Raw genomic sequence first — 25,115 nt, 5'->3', positions numbered from 1 at the left:
CCCCTGGTTTTGCTGCTCACCACACCCCTGTCATTGTTGAGGAACTACCAATGAGTCGTCCTGTATGCATCCGCCAGAGGGGGTACCCAAGAGAAATTGTGCAGGCTATTCAGGAAGTCATACAACTGTATCTGACTTATAAGATTCTGGTGCCCACTGACTCACCATGGAATTCACCGATTCTACCTATACCAAAAGGGGGAGGAAAATATAGATTGGCTCAGGATCTTCGTAGGGTTAATAGTTCAACAGTCACAATTTATCCTACGTTGCCAAATCCTTATGTGTTGCTTGGACTGATTCCACCAGAAGCTCAATGGTTTTCAGTTATTGATTTAAAAGATGCTTTCTTTTCTATACCCATTCATAAAAAGAGTCAGCACTTGTTTGCCTTTGAATGGGAAAATCCGACAACAGGAAGGAAACAACAATATACTTGGACACGCCTCCCACAGGGGTATAAAAATTCGCCAACGCACTTCAGCGCGGCGTTAGCGACGGACTTGGAAATTCTAGATTTGCCCGCTCCTGATGTTGTGTTACAATATGTGGATGATCTTTTGGTGACAGGACAAACAGAAGAGGTTTGTCATACCAATACTGCATCCCTTCTACTTCTGTTACAAGAAAAAGGCTATAAAGCTTCTAGGGCCAAAGCACAATTGGTCCAGTTGAATGTTAGGTATTTGGGATATGATATCCAGCAAGGGCAAAGAACTTTGGGACATGAAAGAAAGGAAGCCATTTGTCAATTACCAGCCCCAAGAAATAGGAAGGAATTAAGAGGCTTTTTAGGGGCAGCGGGATTTTGCCGCATTTGGATTCCTAACTTCGCCTTGTTAGCAAAGCCACTTTATGAAGCTACAAAAGGAAATGAAAAGGAACCTTTGCGATGGGAAAAAGAGGAACAGAAAAGTTTTTTAAACTTGAAACATGCTTTGACTCAAGCCCCGAGTCTGGGACTGCCTAATTTAGATAAACCTTTTCATTTATTTGTGGACACTAAACAGAATATGGCTGTGGGGGTGTTAACTCAGAAGATGGGAACGTGGTATCGACCAGTTGCATATTTGTCAAAACAATTGGATCAGGTAGCAAAAGGGTGGCCCTCTTGTCTTAAGGCTGTAGCAGGCACAGCTTTACTTACTCAGGAAGCGAATAAACTTACTTTTGGACAGCAGTTGAATATCTACACCCCACATGCTCTTCGGGCTGTTCTGGATCAGAAAGGCCATTTATGGCTTACCAATCCACGTATGTTGAAGTATCAGGGGCTTATTACACATAACCCCCTCATAAAACTTGTTCAGTCATATGCTTTGAATCCTGCCACTCTATTACCTGAACCAGACTCTGAGATCTCTCATGATTGTCTGCAAACTATTGAAGAAACCTATGCAAGTCGTCCAGATTTGAAGGATGAACCCTTTTCCGACCCAGATGCAACTCTTTTTACTGATGGAACCAGTTTTATCCATAAAGGTGTAAGAAAAGCAGCTTATGCAATAGTTACTCTTGAGGATGTATGGGAAGCTAAGCCCTTACCTGCAGGAACTAGTGCTCAGTTGGCAGAATTGCATGCACTCACTAGGGCATTGGAATTAGCAAAAGGCCTACGTGTCAACATTTACACAGATTCAAAGTATGCCTTTCTTACAGTTCAAGTGCATGGAACTTTGTACAAAGAAAGAGGTCTTATCACAGCAGGAGGAAAAGACATTAAATATGGACCCCAAATTTTGCGTCTATTGGACAGTGTGTGGTTCCCCAAACAAGTTGCCATTATGCATGTACGAGGTCATCAGAAGGGGATTTCAACAGCTGAAAGAGGAAACCACAAGGCTGACCAGGTGGCAAGAGCAGCAGCTTTGGATCCATTCTCCCTGCAAGCTAACTGTCTTACTTTGTGGATCCCGAACCAGAAAGATGAACCCCCCTCATATAGCCACTCAGAAGTCCAGCAAGCTGAAGCTATAGGGGCAAAACTAGTGAATGGGTGGTGGACTCTGCCGGACAACAGGGTGTTTGTACCTCAGCAGTTAGCATGGGAGGTTGTTTCTTCCTTGCATAGGCATTTACATCTAGGGAAGACAGTTTTGAGAAAGGCTTTGACAAGGGAAGTCTATATTAACAATTTGTCTAGTCTAGCAGCTGCTGTTTGTTCTCGATGTCAGGTGTGTGCTGCTAATAACCCACGTCAGGGCCCGAGTCTTCCCCCTGGGCACCAACCTAGGGGGGCTTATCCTTTTGATTATTTAATGATTGACTTTACAGACATGCCGAAAGTGGGATCGTACACTGCTATGTTAGTTGTTGTTTGTACATACACGGGGTGGCCTGAATGTGTTCCCACTAGAACGAAAAGGGCTTTGGAGGTAACCCGAACTCTATTAAATGTAGTTATTCCACGATATGGGTTGCCCTCACGTATCTCTTCAGATAATGGGCCTGAGTTCATTCATGCAGCCACTCAGAAGGTTGCCCAGGTATTAGGGATTACCTGGAAGTTACACTGTTCTTTCCATGCCCAATCGGCGGGCGTCGTTGAAAGGGCCAATAGAACTATAAAGAATAAATTGGCTAAAATTTGTCAAGAAACTCATCTCAAATGGCCAGATGCCCTCAGCATGGCATTGCTAGCCGTGAGGTGCGCACCCACAGGGGAGTTGGGTATCTCACCATATGAGTTAATGTATGGAAGGGTTCCTAATTTGGTTAGTCCACAGGTATTGCCTACTACTCAAGTGGCAGACACAGTGAAAATCAGACAGTTGCAAGCTTTGAATACTGTTGTCCATCAATTACAAAAATATGTGCTGTCATGTCGTCCTCATGTGATTGTAACTCCAGTACATAATTTCCACCCAGGACAGGAGGTCTGGGTAAAGGACTGGAAAAAGGTGCCTTTGGAACCCAGATGGTGTGGACCATATACTGTTGTTATTTGTTCTCCCCTTGCTGTTAAGGTAGCTGAAATTAAGCCTTGGATCCATTGGACACGCCTGAAATTGGCTGCATCCTCGTGTGAGACTGTTTCCAAGGACTCTGTCCAGCCTCTACACCCTGCCAAAAGGAGAAGAAGGAAGGAGGACGCCACCTCGCCTGCTGATTCACGGGAGGCAATCGCTCTACGGCCAGGTGGTGAAGACCCCTCTGCAGGTGTCGCTCCAGGTGTCGCCGACACCCATCGCACAGGCAACGCATCGCGTCTACCGTGGAACCTTCGTCCCCGTCCAACAAGGAGAACCAACCATGGAAACCAACCGCCGTCTACGCCAGACTGCATGCATTAGGAATGGTCTGATCCCAGCGATCCTAGTCGTGATTTTTCTCTTAGCTATTTCTGTTCTTCTTAACTTTCTCTATTTCTATGCTGCCATGAAAAATAAGATTGCTCCAGGGGCTCCACCAGTGCAGATATGGGAGGTTTCCCCTGATTATGTAGACCCATTTCCTACAGGGGGGAATGAGATTAGTGGGAGTACCTCGCAGCCACCATATGTGAGGGAGGAGAGCACCCAACAAACACCAGGTGTCAGGGCCCTCACGGTGAAAAATGACTCCCCTGTAAAGGTAACTTCTGAACCACTGCTAGAGAAAATGGGACCAGGACCTTTTCCTCTTTGTAAGCATTGTTTCTATAAAATCCCGAGTACACAGGGACTGGGTTTTGCCTATGTAAAACGCTGGGTAGTGGATTGTTATCCAGAGGAAGGGTTATCCCCCTGTTCCGAGGGATCCGGGAACTATTGGCAATGTAGGTTGGATCCTAATGTTACTTGGGCACCAAGTGAATACTATAATTCAACCATAATGTGCCATACTTTGAGGCCTATTCAGAGACCATACCCAGAGCCCTATCCAGAAAGGACAAGGACTCGGGGTAAGCGGACATCCCTTGATTTTGGTTTGGACATGAAATATGACATAACGAATGATCAGCTTCCGATCATGGTGAGGATATATTGTAAAATCATAGGGAATGTGAGACATGTGTGGTTGTTGCAATGGTGGTCAGGTGAAGAGAATTTGTCAAGTATGGAACCTCAGGTACTGAGCAAGACTCGGCACATGGGCGTAATACGTAACTATGATGAGAAATCTAGTTACTTGAAGGTCTGGATTACTCATTCTAATTACTCAGAATCATACCAGTGCCGAGCTGTAACAATTGGTGAGATTGTAAGCCGAACGGCAACAGTCTCATTGACTGCAGAAGGAAAAGGGATGGTGGTTCTGGAACCGCTCTTGCAACCAGGTAGGAACCTCCATCCTACACTCGTTCTTCCAAAAGATGGGAAGGGACCTGTAACCCCTGCCCCATTGGAATGCACTGAATGCCTAGTAGGAACAAGAGGAAATACTTTGAAGTTCAAAATGGGAAAACCTAAATCCTGTCAGAACTTCAATCTTCCCAATTGCACTTTTGGAAGGAAGCAACCCCGTCTTTATAGTCAATGTGAGGGATCTGAAGGGGTGGTATGTTATCTACCTGCAACACCAGGGCTGGATGAGTGTGGCCCATGTCTTACAAAAGCTAAGGTGGGACCTCGTACCATTGTTACAATGATCTACCACACTCAGGCCCCGGTGGACTGCACCCCTCAGAAAAAGACATGTGTATCTAACGGTACCATGTATAACTATTGCATTCAGAAGAACCAGCTTGTTTGTTATCAGCCAACCACTCCAGTTCGCATCAAAGTCAGTGTATGGGCCGGCTTGGCTCTACTTGACAACCCCAAGGAATCCCGGCTTTACCACCTCACCACAGTTACTGCTTTAAAACAAGGACAAAAGCCCATCACCGTATCATTTGGTGTATGTGCTGCAATGGATAGGGTGGCTTACAGAAGCTGTGGAAGTCAGGGATGGAGACAAACTTATTACCACAATCATAAGTATCTCTGTCCCCGATCCCATGTCTACTGCCAAGGATGTAAGAATCCAAGTCGGGATTTGTATCTTCCTTGTGCAGATCGCATGGATGAAAGAAACCCGTGCAGAGGATGGGATTGTGTTTGTCAACATACTGGAGGAGGGTATCCTACTTCTCCTCATCTGGGATGTCCATATATTTCCAATTTTCGCAGTCTCCACAATTCAAACTCAGTCGCTTTTGAAGTATCCCGTGATCACCCAGAGGAAGAAAGTTATGGGATAGGCATTGATGGGGATGGGGCTGACCCACTGGCATACATTACAATAAGGGTGGAAACTTTGAAGGAAGGGGAGGTAAAGTCATTAGGATGGTCTGTATATGATAACCTTAGGAAATTAGAGGAACCTCTTCCTCTTAGCCCTAAGGCTGTGAATTTGTTTGTAGAAATGGCTGAAGAAGTAGCAAAAGCTTTAACTGTTAAAAATTGCTTTGTTTGTGGAGGAACAAACATGGGAGAAAAGTGGCCATGGGAAGCTCTCGAAGCAACCCCAGAGGTATATAACAATATGACCAAAAAAGGCAACCTCGCTCAACGAACACAGCATACGGGTATTGTTTGGACCCTAACTACAAATTTGGTGGGCCACAGCTGTTTCTCTCGAAATGGATCATATCCTGTGGGTCATCTAATTTGTTTAGGGGAATGGGATGATACTTATACCAAGTGGTCATCGCCATCAAATCTCTCTCAACCCACAAAATTTGATCTCTCACTTTTACCATACCTAAAGGAGCCCCAGTATTCATCTGGCCCATGGGAAGCCCCCGAGAACATGTATTGGATTTGTGGCACACTTGCCTATGAAATTCTTCCTGCAGACTGGGTGGGATCCTGTGTTCTTGGATGGATAAAACCTTCTTTCTTTTTATTACCTCTCCAATCACGACAAGTGTTAGGAATTCCGGTATATGACTCAATTGATCCCATTCGTCAGAAAAGAGAGGTAAACACAGCTTTCTCTAACTTTCCTTGCAAAGAACTTACTGAATATGAGAAATCAGATACATGGAGTTCAGAGAGAATTGTATGCACATATGGAAGAGCCACATGGGCTGAAGATGGGTCTTGGGGATACCGCACCCCGATCTACATGATAAACCGGATCATGAGGTTACAGGCAGTGTTGGACCTGGCTGGGGAGAGAATTGACAAATCCTTGAATATTCTCTCCACTGCCACGGACAAACTTCGTACTGCAGTATACCAAAATCGATTGGCTCTCGATTACCTCCTCGCAAGAGAAGGGGGAGTATGTGGGAAGTTCAACTTATCAAATTGTTGTCTTCAAATTGATGAAACTGGGAGTGTTATTAAACAGCTGACTACGGAAATGAGACAGCTCACTCATTTCCCAGGGCAAGAATGGAAAGGATTGAATCTCGCCTCATATTTTAGTTCTTGGTTGTCAAAATTGCCCGGATGGCAAGCTATCATTACTTTTATTGGCCTGATTGCAGCCGGATGCATAATCATCCCCTGCATTATGCCTCTTTTTGTTCGTGCTATCAGCAGTACTTTATCTCTCATGGTGGAAAAACGGGCTGCTGCCAAGGTCCTAACGCTGATGGGACACACAGGAGAGGAACATGAATATGTGGGGCTCATAGGCAATAGGGAGCCTGATACTTATGAAACTCCACAATAATCTTAGGATTGGGTGAAGTTTCAACAGGGGGGAATGAAACAGCATGGGGTCCATCATTGAACCCCTAAATACTTAATCAGGCTACTTGTCTTTGTCTAATTCTAAAACCTAAAAATCAAAAACTCTGCTTATGCACTTTCACCTAACGAACAAGAACAAGGAACATATTATTTTGATTGAAACGCAGGAAACGCTTTTCGCAAGTAGGAGAGAACTTAACCACAATATCTTAGTCATAGGCACAGCTCATGCCAAGGCAAAGTTCATCTTGTAAACAAGCTATAGGTTAACCATATTTTTAGCAATATATCTGGGTGGCATTCTGACATTTTCCTTTTTCTGCATGAGTAACCAAGATTCACTTCTCTTTTAGCTTTACTTTACTTCCCTATTGTGGTTTGGAAATCATGTATTGTAATTTTCCTTAAATATTTGTAATTTTACCCGAAATAACTTTGTGCTGATTTAGGTGAGAAGATGACCTGTATTAGTGCACGCCTATATGACGTCTGTATGATTTGTAATAACCATTTCAAAGGTATAAAACCTCTGTCAAAATGTACCTAAAATCAGATCAGTTAGGTGCAAATCTACTGGTCTCTTGGATGCATCCAATAAACCTTTCTTTTCTGGACAAAGGCAATTGTCTCCTATTCTTACGTAAGTAGAAAGGCAGACCCTGTTTTTGCCATTACAAGAACAGTACCTAAAATCCTATTTCTGTTCATTATATTTAATTACATGTTTTGAAAACTATTTCCCCTCAGGATAGCGTAATTCAAAACAAAAGGGAACTGGCAGAACATTCAAACCTTTTGCGACTAATCCCAAGAGGTTATCTTTTAGACTCAAGGTACTTTTCTCCTCTTGAAAATGCTTGTTTAATTGCTTTTTGCGCTTATCTATAGATAGGTATGATAAGTTAATGAGTATTATTTATTTATTTATTAAATTTATATGCCACTCATCTTACTATCCAAAGTGATAGTGAGAAGCTTACAATACAATAAAACAGCAATATAAAACCATTAAAATTAACAGGAACTTAGATAAAATTAGGAACCCAGTATATGAGTGACAATAGGTGGATATTTCACTTTTACAATGCTATATGTATATGATATACTATGTACGTATGTATACACATACACACACACGCACACACACACACGATTGTAAATCAATTTGAATTCAATATGTAATTGTATCCACCTAATTTCTTTATATTAACATGAAGTAGGGTTGTGGGGAGTCAGAATAGTCAAGATGCTGGTTCCAGCCTATAATTGAAAACTATCTTTTTTGATCTCCTATTGCAGATGTCCCCATCTTGAAGGCTGTGATATATGTTACAAGGGCTGATCAGACTAATGGTTATGGGGTTATATGGTTACAGATTTTTTGTTTAAAACAGTACAGGTAGTCCTTGACTTACAACAGTTCATTTAATGACTAATCAATTTACAATAGCACTAAAAAAGTGACTTAGGACCAGTGGTGAATCCTACAGGTTCACAAATGTGAGCATGCACACGTGCTCACTTTGCTCATATGCACCATGTCTGTGAATGCGCAGTGCTCACGCATTATGTCGGGGTGGGTAGATGGAGCCTACTGCAGCCGCCGCTACCGGTTTGCCCGAAGCAGAGAGAACCGGCTGAATACTATCTCTGCTTATGACTGTTTTTCACAGTTAAGACCTCTGCAGCATCCACATAATCATGTGATCAATATTTGGAAACTTGGCTCATATTTATGACCGCTGCTGTGTCCCAAGGACATGTGATCCCCTTTTGCTAAGGTGACCAGATGTCCCGCTTTTGGCGGGACAGTCCCGCTTTTGAACAATTTGTCCCACGTCCTGCGGCGTTTTTTTAAAAAAAAATTTAATCAAGAAACACACATACCCTGGTCAATGGTGTCCCTCTTTACCAATGTTAAAATCTGGTCACCTGCTTATCCCATTAAATAGTGCTCGGTTCTCAAATCCCGGCTGTCTGCTTCCCAGCTGACAAGCTCAGCTCTAACTGCTGAACCATTATGCTCTCTAGTATTATAGCATTATATTTAAAAAAATCAATGGAATTTCCTATTCTTAGCCATTTTATTATGGGCATCTGCTAAAACCAAAATATAGAGCAACAAATATATTCAACTGCCCCTGTATTTGAAGGAAGAAAATTTGACTATTCTAGTTGGGTATCACAAATAGTCCTTATACAATCATAGCAAACTTTTGATAGCAAAGCTATATCTAAAATATTGTTCATGCAATTATGTCAAAGTCTATTTGCATATATTTTTGAACAATAATTTCATTTTTGAACAATAAAAACAATTTTCTATAAGATAACCAGAACTGATAACAATGTATTGTACACACAGATACATTGTTTGTACAACTGTTCATAATCTTTCTCTCTCCTTCCCCCCTCCCCCTTGAAAAATGAAATAAATATGATTTGGGTAAAATTTTGAGTAATTTCCTTTCAAACTGCAGGCAGAAGAACTACATAATAAAAAAATCTATCCATTTAGAAGTTTAAAAGAAGGGAGAAAGGTATTTGTTAATTCATGTATTCACATGTTTTACTAATTCATGTCTTTACATAAAATACTTTTTAGAGATATTACGAACTGGGATCTGGAATATTTAGAAGAAGGACTGAGATCTCTTTTCCTTCTCGTAGCTCCAGATATTAGTGGGTTACCTACATATAATGGGGCTAATGATGAAAATAGTGTTGTCAGTTTCTCAAATCAGATCTGAGAATTTGACATTGTAATTCTTTTATATATTTTCAGAAGAAATTATATAGTTAAATTACTGAATATTGATTTAATTTTTATGCACATAAGCCATTTGGCTTACTAGAATTGGCAGAATAGAATTATCCCATTTTTATTGTATCATCATATTGCAAACATTAAAAAGTTACAAATTCTTGAGGCATAGTGTGTACCATAGGCTTACACACTGGAATCTCACCAATGAGAATTTTCAGAGGAATCAAATGTAAAACCATTAATTTCCAAGAGAGATTAAAAATGCAAAAATAATCTTGGAATTTTAATTTTCATGACTCATATGCTTTTTCAAAATATTAATTAAAAAGTAGGTGACTTATAGAGGCTTCTCATTAATTGAAGGAATTGTGTGCAGGTTTGATACAAGAAATAAATGGAATTTTCAATGGTGCAATAGAATTATGTGACTATAACATTAGAACAGATATTTGACTTACTATCAGCTATATTCTGAAGAAAATAATTAAAGCAAGAAAATAAATAAAGCAATTACTGGCCGAGGTTCTTAAGAAACCAATATATTTAGTTTATTTAGTTATTTGCATTTGTTATACCTTTTGAGGTGAGATCAATGTAGTAGTGAAAATACCAACCTCTGAAAAACATGAATATGGTAGTTTTAATCCCAAATTATATTAAAAAGATAATAATTCTTTACAGAGTTGTTTAAAGGAAATAAAAAGTCGTATAGATCAAATCACCACCAATCATTGCTAAAAAGTTTCCTCTTCAAGAATTCCTGTGAAATTGATTTAAGCCAACACAATTTTTTAGAAATTTCCTGATAATTATTTCATAATCTAAAAATTAATTCCTCTACTTCAGAAAAATACCTTCTGTGTTTTATGTTAGCCCTTTATGTGACTGTAACATTAAAGGGTATCTTCTGACAAATATAATCTTCATTGTTATCTCTTCCATGTTGATGGAATTGTATATATGAACATGATTACTTTCAATTGGTAAATAAATGACTTGAAAAAAGAATGGCATTTTGTCCCATTTTCATAAACAATGAAAATGTTTAGAAAGTTAGATACACATTTACATTTTAAATTTTTAACTTTAATTCAAGTCCTTTTTATGTTACAAAGCTAAATAAATATTTTTCAAATAAGTTCTAGTATTACTGAATCAAGAATTAAAAATAACTTTATGTTATGAATCTAAGCAATTCTTTAGATGCAATTATTTAGATAAAACCATCAAAGTCCAGGTAAATGAGCCAATTTATCTTGTCTGACTTTACCTAGTTGCCGATATAAACAATAATCTTATGACATGGAGGCTAGCACCCCACTACCTGTTTACAATTCCTTACCTATAGAGTACTATTATCTAAATTATTGTATGCTGCCAAAACCTCCAATTTGTTTTGTTTGATTTCTCATTTGTAGCAGTCAGGTCAGGAATAATATAATATGGAATATGAAAGAATGATTAAATCAATCAGAAATATTAATTGGAAATACAGTGAGGATAATATTAATATCAGTTATAATATGAATAGTTTATAATTTAAGAATAAACACTACTAAAAACTTTGGAAATTATATGCAATATTTGTGTTATTACTATCATAAAATATTTATTTTAAAAGGTTTTTAAATTGTAGAAAACAGTTGCTTACGGCACATTATCAATCCTAATCAATGCACTGACTAAAATGTATTTGCTATATGAAAGTTGAAGTCATCTAAAGACACTTTAAGTTTACTTGAAAACACAAGTAATAGCTACTGGGAACATCACACATTTTGCTTCATTTAATAAACACATTAGTATAAAGTTTGCTGAAATGTCAGTGTTTCTCTGCTTAACCTTCACACCTCTGTCACCTCAAATTAACGGAATTCAGCTCCCTGTGAATCTGTCAACATGCTTGTATTCAAATGTCAGCAAGTTTATGTAAATATTATACAGTAGTTCCTTTTAATCCATAATCATTTGACAAGAGGATAAATGGTATCAATTTGATTTCTCTTGATGTCTGATTATCTTTCTTGAATAAAAGGTGAAAGTATCAGACTGAAAAAGAAAACCTGCTTAAGAATGAAAATTAATGGCATGTTAATTACTTGCAGAGATAATATAGTATATTTTACATTTACTTTGCATTCATTGAAAGTTTTTATGGATGTAGATATTGGAAGAAGTTTAGAAGTACTTATGAAGAAGCTTCTGTTGTAACAATATTCCAAGAAATATTTATGTATTTCAACTGCAATATAAACAAGTATTTGTAACATCTTAAATATCAGGTTTACAAATTTTAAAGTCTGATTTAGCAAACTCTTGATAAGCTCAATCTCCTAGGTCCCCCCCCCCCATGTACTTATTATCCGCGAACAAACAGGAGTCACACTTCTGTTCAATGTGGAATAGCAAATGGTAATGGAATAGTGGAATAGTGATGGTAATACCACTTAGCTTCCCATGGTAAACATTACAGCACTAGTTATCTAAGTTACACACTAGAGGTGGGTTACTTCTGGCATTACTGCCGGTTCAGTGTACATATAATTTTGTGCGGGCGCTCCGCATGGGTGTGCAGTTGTACAGTTGCCCATAAATAGGTCTGCGCATGTGCAGAACATTAAAAAATAAAAAAAGGATGCACACTGACCAGGGAACTTGTTTAGAAGCATAGCAAGCCTGGGTCGCTGCCGATTCCAGGCCAGCAAGCTACTACCGGTTCGGCTGAACTGGGCCAAACCGGTATGAACCCACCTCTGTTACACACCCCAAATAAGAGAAGGGCTTTTATCTTAGTCTGGTGTAATGCTCTGTCTTTAACTCTTCTGGCTGGAAAGAACAAAAAGATACAATATTGATTAAAAGTAGGCTCTTGTGAGGATAGGTAGAAAATATTGAACATGTTCTTCTTTATTGCTACATAGACTCTTGAAATCCTCTAAATACCCCATGTGACCAGCAAACTGGATACAATATTTAACAGTATATGCAATTGCTACTTTTTGATATCAAATAGCATGTGAAGTTGCCAGTTTTTGCACGGGTGCGTACAACATCAGGCAAAGAATAATGAAGAGTAATTGAACCTGCCTGAGCAAAAAGGTAAAAGTTTCCATGTTCAGTCATATCTGATTCCAAGGCACAGTGGTCATCTCTGTTTCTTGGTTGAGGAAACCAGCAGTGTCCAAAGATATTTTCTGTGGTCACATGGCTAGCGTGGCTATATGCCAAAGGCACACAGAACACTGTTACATTCTTACCAAAGTGGTACCTATTAATCTGCTTACATTTGCTTGCTTTCAGGCTGCTAGTGGGCAAGAGCTGAGGCAGGGACAGGAGCTCGCCCCTTTGCACAGTACTCAGCTCTTTAATCGGGGCTGTCAGCTTTCCTGTCTGAGTATGGATAGCCAAAAATGGCTTTGGCTCAGCATTTATCATAGGTTTTGGGTTGTACGTGCCATGTCATTATTGTACTATATTTTTCTCAGACTTGACAGGGCTGTGTAAGAGAGGTTACCATACTTAATTCCTTTTGGAGAATTTTATGGTTTTATTTTTGAATATATATATATATATATATATGTGTGTGTGTGTGTGTGTGTGTGTGTGTGTGTGTGTGTGTGTGTGTATATATATGTGTGTGTGTGTGTGTGTATATATATATATATATATATATATATATATATATATATATATATACACACACACACACACACATACACATACACATACATACATATACATATGTACATGTACGTATATTTGTTTACATTTGTACTTTAAACTGCTATTTCAAAATTTATATTATTCAGATTACTAATTTTAATTTCTATGTTGCATGTGTTTTGCATGAGCAACCTCTTAGCACAATTGTGGGTTCTGGATTCTGTTCCAACCGGCACGGTTGGAACGGCCCTGGCATCACCCACATGGACGCGCACATGCATGCATCGTACTTGCCTGTGACGCTTCCGCAAGCCTCCATGACACTCCAACTGCTTGGTGGAGCATCACACAGACACCATACGCCCCATGTGTGTGCATAGAAGTGCCAAAAGCTTAAGCACAGGTAAGGAGCAGGGTGGATGTGCCCTCCGTAGCACCCGGTGCTCCGAGCAGGATCCAGTACGCCCATACCAAGGCGTACCACCTGCAACCCACCACTTTCTTAGCACCTCTTAAAGGTGTCTTTTAGCCAAGCTTTTTGTCTGTATGTTTTCTTAATCTTGCTGATATTGTTTGATTTAGTTATGAATATCATGGATGTTTTATTGTACTGGTTGCTGACAGTAATAAAGTTAAGCTATATAAATTACCAAATGCTTCTATTATCATCAACAGTATACATTACTATAGGTTTTTTTTCCTGCATTTCTTTTCCTTTAACTTTACATGTTACAACTGTTCCAGTTCCCAGACTTACAGACATAAATATGTATGTATATGTATGCCCACACAATCAGGAAAAGGTTTATGTTTCCAGTGAATTTAATGTAGTATATGCAAAAGTTATTAAACAGTGTACCATGTTAACTGTCAGTAAATAATCTTTTCATGTTGCTGATCCCACAAGCCATTCTCAGTAAAATGTGAAATTTTTTCTAACAATGATCTCATTAAAATTCTGTGGTTGCTTTAGATTAATTGATATGATTCAAATACTCATAGGAAGCTACCTAATATGGAAATTGCATACAGGTATTCTCCTGTGTGCTGCTTGGAGAGTCAAAGCATGGTTAAATTCTGACCATGCCTCCTAGTCTCCTCTAGTTCAGTTTTTCAATTCAGTCCAGCCCTTTCGGACATCTTTATAACAGCGGCTCAGCAGCAGGAGCCTTTTCATCAGATCGCGAAAAGCCGCTAGCAATGAGCAGTGAGGCAGGCACATCAGAGGTCTTGACAGTAGCCACCCTCCATGAAGCGCCTCCTGCCGTTTGAACTGTGGGCTGGAAGCCTTCCTGATTCTGACATTGTCATGATCACCATCAGCACGCTCTTGCACTACATCGCCCCAGGCCTCGGTGAGTGGAGCCGACAGACACCACCTGCCTACAATTTCAGCTGTCGGTGGTCAAGCAGCTCACCCCCACTATGGCAGATGAGCATGTGCAGGGCAGGCAGCCATTTGGGGACAGGGCCCGACATTAGCCCTTTTCCTGACAGCCATTTCAAGGGAGGTCTGAGAACAGACCGTTCTGTTGAAATAAGTGACCACCATCCCAACCCTCCAATTGGGGGGCGGCTGCAACTCATTGCCACCAGTTGGGAGGAGATCACATTGGATGCATGGGTCCTTCAAACAGTGCAACTGGGTCTCACTTTAGAATTTCTCTTTCCCCCTCCGAGACATTTCATTTGCTGCCCAATCCCCAGATGCTGCACCAAGAAAAGCCTCATGGAGATCAAGATTCTTCATCGGAGGGAAATCATGGCCATAGAACCAGTCCCTTCTGGGCAGGAGCGCAGGGGATTCTATTCCAGCCTGTTTCTGGTTCCCAAGAACTCGGGCGGGGGGGGGGGGCTGAAGAGCAATATTAGATTTAAAAAAGTTAAACGAACCTCTGGCCTATAAGAAATTCAAATTAGAGATAATATGCGAATTATATTGAATGCATTAGAATATTACGAAGTACACCCTAGGAAACAAATGGCATTGTTATTTTTGGTTGCACAGAAAGCTTTTGATAATGTAAATTGGCGATTCATGATAATACAACTGCAATGATGGATTTGGGGGAGGGATTTATAAATATGGTTAAAACTATTTACAAAGAACAACAGGCTAAAGTGATGGTAAATGGAGATATGACAGAAAAAGTGCCGATTAGAAAAGGGACCAGGCAAGGGTGCCCACTATCTCCACTATTATTTATATTGGCACTAGAAGTTTTGAACAGAAAAATAAGACAAGATAAAGATATAAAAGGAATGAAAGTTAAAAAGGAAGAATATAAATTGCAAGCATTTGCAGATGACTTGGTATTTATTATTGAAGATCCAATAGAAACAGGTCCAAAACTACTAGAACAAATAGAAGAGTATGGAGGAGTGGCAGGATTGAAAATTAATAAAGATAAAACAAAAATGTTAGTGAAAAACATAACAGAAAAGAGAAATAATGGAGAAATTAGGTATTCAAATAGTAAAAAAAGTGAAATATTTGGGAATACAGTTGACTTCGAGATGTGTAACTATTAAGGAAGATAATTATTATAAACTAAAAAATCAAATTGAAATCGATATAGAGAAATGGAAAATAATGGGAAGAATAGCGGTAATTAAGATGAATATGTTACCAAGAGTATTATTTTTATTTCAAACAATACTGATAAAACTGGAAAAAAGTACTTAAAAAAACTAAATAAAATAATAGGAAAATATATTTGGCAAGGAAAGAAAGTGAGAATTAATATAAGAATGCTGCAAGATTCCAGGATTAGAGGTGGATTTGGTGTACTTAATTGGGAATTATACTATCAAGCAGCAGCTCTAACGTGGATAAAAGAATGGATATTACTAAGAAATGCAAGGGACACGATATGCAACTGGGTTGGCATGCATTTTTATGGTATGGGAAAAATTGAATACATGGTTATTTTCAGAGACACTATGTAAGAAATGGTTTATATGCAGTATGGGAAAAAGTAAAAGAAAAGCACTGTATGGAAGTACCAATGTGGCTTTCAACAGTAGAGGCTTTGACACATCCGAATATTAGTAGTACGAAAAAGATTATTAGGTACAAAGATATATTAAAAGCCAGGGAGAACTAAAACAGAAGAAAGAATTAGAAGAACAAGGGATTGATATAGGATGGTTTAAACAAATGCAAATACAAACAAGATATGAGAAAGATGTTAAAGAGTATGGTTTTAATATGGAAAACTCAGAATTAGATAGGATACTCATAGAAACAGATGAAAAAAGATTAAAAATTGTACAGTTATTTACTTAGAATATACATAGAAGAAAAAGAGGTTAAAGAAACAATGATAAGGTGGGCAAAAACTTTGGATATACAATAGAACTAGAGAAATGGCAACAACTTTGGGAAATTATAAATTGACAATGGCGACAGCATATAAAGAGAATTTATGTAAAATGTTTTATAGATGGCACAGCAAAAATGTTTAAGGATAAATCAGCTAAATGTTGGAAATGTCACCAATTGTCAGAAACGTATTATCATATGTGGTGGATGTGTAGGGATGCAAAAAGCTATTGGGTTAAAATACAAGCATGTTTATAGAAAATGATACATAAACCCGTGGAGTTTAAGCCAGAGATATTTTTATTGGGTATTCTACCAGAGAAATACAGTAAAGAAGATTCATATTTGATTGTATGAATAATAACAGCAGCTAGAATTGTATTTGCACAAAACTGGAAAGCGGACTAAATCCTATCAGAAAGGGAGGTAATAAAGAAGATATTAGACTGCAGAAACCAATAGGTTGACATTGAGAATAAATGACAAGGAGGAAACAAGATATAAATAAAAAGAAAAAGGAATAAAACATGAAATAAGTATCTCAGATTACACATGATAAATATAGGGGGAGGGGAAATAAAAAAATCTAAATGTAAATATACAGGCGGAAAAATGATAATTGACAAATGTTAAATAATTATAAGAATGTATATCTAATTTGAAAGGAAAAATAAAAAACATTTGCAAAAAAAAAAAGAAATTCAAAATGCAGTCCCTGCAGTCCATCCTGGGCTGCATTCTGGAGGTGGATTTCCTGATGTCAATCAACCTGAAGGAGGCGTATTTACACGTTCCCATCAGACAGTACCTGAGGTTTTTTTTGTGGGGTCCCACTTTCAGTACAGGGCCCTGCCACTTGACCTGTCATCGGCTCCAGGACCTTCACAAAGATTCTGTCAGCAGTAGCTGCTCATCTCCGGGTGTACCCGATTCGTGTCCAATGCTATCTGGACAATATCTTGATCCAGTCCTCACTGGTTCAAGTGGCACACGATCTTCGGATCACCATACGAACCCTGCAGAACTACAGGTTTACCATCAACCTCAAGAAGAGTCACCTGATTCCCATAACCAGACTGTTACATCTGGGAGCGGTGATTGACACCTCTTCTTGCCAGGTCTCTCTTTCACAGGACCATATCGTCAGCCTCCAGGGCCTTGCCCAGCAAGTTCGCCAGTCTCCCAGCGTCCAGATTCTAATGCTCTCACAATTGCTAGGCAAAATGATTTCATGGTTGTCAATAGTGCCTTGGGCACTACACACAAGGGACTTGCAATGGTTTCTGCTCCCGATGCTTAGGGCCAGTGCCAGCAACTCCTCAGTCAGATTGTGTCTCCCACCCAAGGTTCTTCGCCCCCTCAGATGGTGAAGGGAACCTTCAAGGAACCCATTTGACTGACCATCATGTCAGATGCTAGTCTATTTGGCTGGAGTGCCCACCTTTACAACCAAGTCGCACAGGACCAGTAGTCAGCTCAAGAACTGGTCCACAACATCAACTGGTTGGAGCTGAGGGTGGTGAGGCTTGTTCTTTGAAGCTTCCAGAAAGACATTCAGGGCCAACATATCCTGATACTCACAGACAACATAGCAACAAAGCCACACATCAATCGCCAGGGGGCTACCAGGTCCAAATCGTTTATGTCAGAGGCAGAGATGATCGGTTGCTAGGTGGAGAGGCTGCTAGAACCCATAAGGGCAGAGCACATCCCTGGGGTGAACAATGTTCAAGAAGATTGGATGACCAGGACCACTCTGGACCACTCAAAGTGGCATCTGCATCCATGCCTATTCCATCAGCTGTCACGGATGTTCGACCATCCCCTGGTCGATCTGTTTACCACTGGTCGATCTATTTGCCACTATGGAGAATGCTCAGCTTCCTTGCTTCTTCAGTGGCTCCAGCTGACATCGGCACTTGAAGGGGACCTCCTGATAAGGGCCAGATCTCCAGCAAGATCATCAGAACTATTCAAGCTTCCAGGCATCCTTCTAGCATCAAAATCTATGATGCCATCTGGTCCACCTTTGCTTGTTGGTGCGCGGAACATCAGATTCAGCCTACTACAGCATCTCTACTGCAGATATTGGAGTTTTTCCAGGAAAATCACAACAAGGCCTCATATCTAACACACTGAGGCGCCAGGTAACAGCGTTGTCCATGGTTCTTCCATCTGATACACAGCAACCACTCAGGAGACATCCTAAGGTGTGTAGTTTCTTACGAGGGGTTTCCAATCTAAGCCCCCAAGTTGTCCATCGCTAACCTACCTGGGAGTTACACACCATGCTCAGAGCACTTGCCAATGAGCTCTTTGAGTCCATCCACAATTCTTCCTTAAGACACTTGACTCTTAAGACTACCTTCCTTATCACCATTACATCAGCCCGTAGAATCTCGGAGATGACAGTCCTGTCAGTCTGGGAAAATTTGTGCATCATCCATCTGCACAGGGTCATTTTCCGCCTTGACCTGTCCTTCTTGCTGAAAGTCAACTCATATTTTCATCGAGCCCAGAAAGTGGTTCTTCCAGATTTTTGCCCTAGACCTAGCCATCCTAGAAAGCGTCGCTGGCACTCTCTAGATGTTTGCAGAGTGCTTAAGAGGTATCTCAAGAGTACGGCCTCTTTTTGTCATTCTGAGGCCTTTTTTATTTCTTTTCAACCGGCATCCATGGGCCGAAAGGTCACATCATCTACCATTGGGCGTTGGATCAAAGCTTGCATTTCTTTTGCCTACGAATACCAGGGCAAAACAGTTTCTTCACGCGTAGTGGCACACTCGACTAGAAGTGCGACCACGACAGTCGCCTGGGCTACCCAGGCCTCTGTTGAGGAGATCTGCAAGGCAGCGACTTGGGCGACTCCATCATTGTTTATAAGACAACATAAGTTGGACCAATTTGCTTCTGCAGATGCTGCTTTTGGCAGAAGAGTTTTGCAGAGCATTATTTCTCCGTCATAAGTAGGGTTTGGGTTGTTTTTTCCCACCCTAGGACATTTTTTGCTTGGGTATGTCTCATGTTGGACTCTCCAAGCAGCACACAGGAGAATAACCATTGGCTTACCTGAAGCGTCATTCTCTGTGCACTACAGGGGAGTCCAACCCCACCCTGGGATATTTGAATTTTTTGTCTTCATCTGAACGGGCTTGCCCTAGTCGGTTGGATACTATGGAATTACTACAATGGGTTTCTCTTCCACGGGACCATACCTTCATTGAAAAATTGAATTCAGAGGAGACTAGGAGGCGTAGCCAGACAATTCAATCCATTGGACAGAGGGACAGAGTTTAACCATGCTTGGACTTTCCCGAAGCGTACAGAGAACAACCCTTCATGTAAGCCAATAGTCATTTCTCCACTATAACAACAATTATGACTTCTTTCTTAATTGAACTCTGTTGCTAAACAATGGTGTCATTAAATGAATCCATTTTTATGAGCTTTAAGCTTTAAGTGGTTAAGTGAACCATAGTGTTAAACAAATCCAGTTTCCTTCATTATCTTTGTATATTGGAAACTTCCCGGGAAGGTCTCACAAATGACAATAATCTGACCTCAGATTGCAACTGCCATAAATACATGCCAGTTGCCAAGCGCTCAATTTTTTATCACAAAACTATGGGGAATCTATGATTGTAGGTGAAAGAACTGGTTCCAAGTCACCTTGTCACTATATGTCCAGAATTGTATATATTAAATACAATTGTATTGTATATGAACAAGTATAAAAAATTATATTAGCCTCGGTGGCGCAATAGGTGGCCTGCAGAGTACAGTACTGCAGGCTACTTCTGCTGACTGCCAGCTGCCTTCAATTTGGCAGATCGAATCTCACCAGGCTCAAGGTTGACTCATCCTTCCATTCTTCCGAGATAGGTAAAATTAGGACCCAGATTGTTGGGAGCAATATGCTGACTCTGTAAACCACTTAGAGATGGCTGTAAAGCACAGTAAAGTGGTATATAAATCTAAGTGCTATTGCTATACAGATTTATGAAATTAGAAAAACCATTCAAAATAGTGTTTATGTTAGAGTGGGAATTCAGATATAAATATTCCAATATAATGTTTATAGTACAGCCTCTATGAATTGTTAGGATATTTTTCCTAACATTGAGTTGGAATCTGCCTAATTGCAACATATAATCATCATTAGGTATCCTTGCTCAGTTTTTAACCATCTTCTCTGTGATAATCCTTCAAGTTCTTAAAAATTGCTATGTTGGTTCACTCATCTTTTCCCTAAGTTAAATATATCCATTACTACCAGTTGCTAATACAGTTTCCATATTTCTCTGCATTTGTTCTTTTTTATGAACTTTTGTGATCACTAGTACTGGAGATAGTATTAAAGAAGTCTGACGTCTGCAGAATATAATGGAATTATTTCCCATTAATTAATAATTGCTCTTCTGTTAGTGCTGATAAAATTGTGTTTGCCTTTTTAGAAAACATGTCACAGATATTAGTTATATTTGTTTATAATTCTGATCCTTTTCTGCTGCTAGTCCCTTGGAAAACTTGAACATGTTCTTGAGTGAAGAATGTTGCATTGACACTTATTCAATTTTATTCCATTACTTTTAGCCAACATTTCTATAATTTTGAAATTTGTTTCTTTTCCTATCCCCTGAATCTGAAACTTGATAAATATTTCTCCACCTCTTAATCCAAAGTCATAAATGATTAGTGTGGAAGTGTACTTGAGTCAGCATTGAAATTGTGGTATTTCATTTGATATAGATTTGCAATTTGGTGAGGAGCTCTTTGAATGTAATTGCCAAACTCCTCTAGAAAGTTACCTGTACAAATATGAAATTTGCATAGGGATGATGCGTTCTTGACAAATCCAGGATGACTTATATTAATTCCTGCACTGACATGGATATACCTACAGTGATGTCTTCCCATTTTGCTGGATTTCTTAGATAAGCTATAGCATTTCATCTAGACCACAATCAAAACTGTTCAATATTCTCTGCAATTTGTATCAACCTGGACAGCATTTACTTTTATAACTCCACATCAGATTTCAACATTATACTTTATTTGGAGCATCTCAAAAAAGATTTCTTATATGACAGTGAACATGAGGAAAGAGATAATTTGGTAAGTTTTCAATATCACTGAGATTTGTTGATTTCCAGAGATGGGAAAACAGCACAGTCTAACTGACAGCTTGTTGAATGGAGACTTGTAGTTAAGAAGCAAAACATGACAAAAATATTAAATAAAATGGATATGCTGTAATTGAAAGTAAATAAATATTTTTGAAGTCCTACCCTTTAATTTGTATGGCAGTGTTTTAGCATATAAAATAAAGTGCCATTTCAGGTTAATTTCTGCCCTGCAGAACTTCATGAAACAGTTTGATGTTGACTAATAACAGCAATTTATCATATGAACCTATCAGAATAATTGGCTTGCTTAATTGGTGATAGCTGAGCAGTCTGCATAGCAATACCTTCTGTCAGCAAGATGATCTACAGTAAGTGCACAGATGTTATTTATGGCATCTCACTAATTCTTCTTGTATTATGGGCTGTATTTCTTCCTATGCACAATCAACTTGCTATTTTTAAAAGAGTTCTGTTCAACCTACTCAAATCAATGAGAAACAATGGATATTCAGATAATGTTTTAAATGATATTTCCTTTTGAACTGCATAAATATTAGCAAAGTTTTGAATACTGTTTGAACAAAGGGAAGAAATAAGAAAATAACCTTAAAATATTATAAAAATTTCTTTTTTAATTAGAAGAAACTTAATATATATTGAACTAAACTACTAAAATAAACAATTTCAATAAACCAATTGTTGAACTCAAGGACCATATCAAATTTATATCAGATAGTTAGATAAAATTATATCATTCCAACAGTCTTCATAGGAATTTGTAGGGCATTAAAATGATGTAAGACAAGCATACAATGTTTTTGAAGTAAACAAAGTTCAATTCTAAGCTTATGCTAATATGTTCTTTTTTTAAACAGTTTTCCCTTTTTTAGTTTATGCATCATATAGTATTTTTATTAGGGTTGTTTATGCTTCAAACATTCCAAACAAGTGAACCTAGTTGGACCTTACTCAAATTAAGCACTTTTCTGATAGATATTAAAATAACCCAAATATATTTAAGCTAATTTGAGAGCTTGAAAAAAAAATACTGTTTTAACAGCCATATTAGCTTTAGTGATTCCTTCTTAATATTTTTTAAAAAATAAATTTTACAATGATACAGCATTCCACACTTCAGGTAGAGGATACCTTTTTTATTGTTTTCCTACTTTAAAAAAAATAGTAGAAAAGTAGCATTTTTTAGCTTAAGTTAATATTTGCAATCCCGATTTTCCACAAATAGGATATTTTGCAGCAAACATAATACTTTATTGCTAGATAACTTTATTAAAAAAATACAGATCTGATAACTATGACTTGGAGCATTCTAAGTTGCTATCCTTACTTTAATACAATGGGGCCTATAAATCATGTACAATAGAACCTGTGGTCATGGAACGCTTCTGACCACGACCAAATTGGGTTCCGACCAAAAAATTCACAACTTTTTTTTTTGCTGCCGATTTCCCCTTCTGAGCCATTGTTTTTTGTGAGTGCCAAATTTCCAAAATTAGGTTCAGATTACGACCAAATTGGTTTGTGACCAAAGTTATGAAACTAATTATGGTCGTGATCAAAGGTTCTATTATACCTTTTTTAGTTCATACTTTTGTCACATTCATATATTTGAATATTTGATATTTCAAAGTTGTAATGGTAAAACTCACATTTTTTCTTCAACTAACTGCAGACCTGTTTCATCCTGTTGAGTTTATTCAAAGAAATGTAAGTAGCATATACGGAATGTATGTCAGGATCCTATCTTGCACAAACTTTCCATTTTTGAAAAACATGACCAACACAAACCTATGAAATGTCAAGTTTCATGGCAATTTTGTGTGATCCATTAATTCTCTGTAATCTTTTCATCAATCTTTCTCACATGAAATTTCTCAGGTGCTATTACAGATCATGCACTTTATTCTTTTTTTTACAATTTTATTGAATGTTTTAATCTTTAAAAACAGAAAGAAAAACACCATAAGAACAAACAAAACACAAAACATACATAACAATATAAAATAATTGTACAGTCTTCTGCATCAGATTTCCTGTTTAGCTTATAATTCTCAATTCTGCATTGCCTTCCTATTGCTTTAACCTTGTCCTATAATATAACAACAGAAGTGCTAACACTTATAATAATATTGATATTTATATCACCATATATTTGCATTCTCTATTTTCTGTTTTGGCTTCTGTTTTCTAGCCACTTATAAATTTTATTCCATATTTTATAAAAATCTGATTCTTCTTTTTCTTTTACTTCTATTGTCATTTTGTCCATCTCTGCACGTTCGAGTACTTTTCTAATTATCATTTCATCTGTGGGTGTATTAATTTTTTTCCAGTTTTGTGCGAAAGCAATCCTGGCTGCAGTGAATATGTGTATTATTATGTATTGAGATTGTTTATCCATTTTTTGGTCTAGTAGTCCTAATAAGAATGCTTCTGGTTTTAGTTCTATTTTTCGCTCTGTAATTTTTTCCAACCATTTCCGAATTTTGCACCAGTATTTCCTTGTGATGGGGCACGTCCACCACATATGGTAAAATGTTTCAGACTTTTGGCTACATCTTCAACTCCATATTTATTTATCTCTCTCCATCGCTCCCTCTATCCCTTTAATACAGTTAAGTTAAGTTAGACACTCGATAATAATTAATTACAAATATAATAATTTTTAATTGTGATTTACATATATCTGTCTATATAATTGTCTATAGAAAATTGATATTAAAAATTGGATTTAATCAGTGATTTATATTACACTACCATTGTTAACTATCAAATTAAAAAAGAGAGATAGGAGAAGGGACAGTGACTAGGGAAAGACCTAGAGTGAAAGATTGAAAACTTATGGTATTGTGGAATATTTTTTTCCAAAAGTTAAAGATGGCAAACACATCTACAGCTACCAAAACTGTAAAGAAAATGCTGCCAATGATAGCTTCTCCAGCAGGACAGAAGTTAACAACAGACATGATGAGCAGTGAAAAACCAGGATCTGCACCAACCCTACAAAGCCTACAAGCTTCATTCAACATGATTCAGGAATTTATGATAAAAACACAAGAATCAATAAACAAAAATCATGAGGAAATGAAAGGTGATCTAGGGGAAGTGAAAGATGATATAAAGAAGTTGGATGATAGAATGGGGAAGATACAAGAAACAATAGCCAAAAATGAGCAGAAAATAAAACTGGTAGAAGCAAGGACAGAACAAACTGAAAAGAAATTGGAAGCAACAGAAGAAAGACTCACAGCAGAGAACTCTGGGAGGCAATAGTCCATTTAGAGTTAGAAAGATCCTCTTTCTATTTAAGATTTCAGAACACAGTAGAGACAAAAGATGAGGACCTACCAAAAATCATGAGGGATCTTCTAGCTGACCAATTGCAAATGGACAAAAGTGAACTGAGGAATAATATTGATGAAATCTACAGAGTGCATACTAATTATGCACGAAGACATAGGTTGCCCTGTGAAATACATATAAGATTTGCAAAAAAAAGCTGTCAGAGATGAAATCTATAAAAGAATGAGGGATGTTGGTCTAAAAGGGTCATAACCCTTATAGAAGTCATAACCCTCAAACAGATACCAAAGAGAATCAGAGAGCAA

At 38.3% G+C, this 25,115-nt stretch overlaps 1 protein-coding gene across 4 annotated transcripts in view; it reads left to right on the top strand.

Moving 5' to 3' along the window:
- TPK1 (thiamin pyrophosphokinase 1) overlaps positions 1-25,115 on the top strand; it is a 392,033-nt gene that overhangs the window by 226,545 nt on the left and 140,373 nt on the right. The window lies entirely within an intron of this gene.

Source organism: Thamnophis elegans, chromosome Z, assembly GCF_009769535.1.
Source record: "Thamnophis elegans isolate rThaEle1 chromosome Z, rThaEle1.pri, whole genome shotgun sequence".
Lineage (NCBI taxonomy): Eukaryota > Metazoa > Chordata > Lepidosauria > Squamata > Colubridae > Thamnophis > Thamnophis elegans.
The sequence above is the reverse complement of the archived record's forward strand: the minus strand, read 5'-3'. Positions and strand labels throughout refer to the sequence as shown.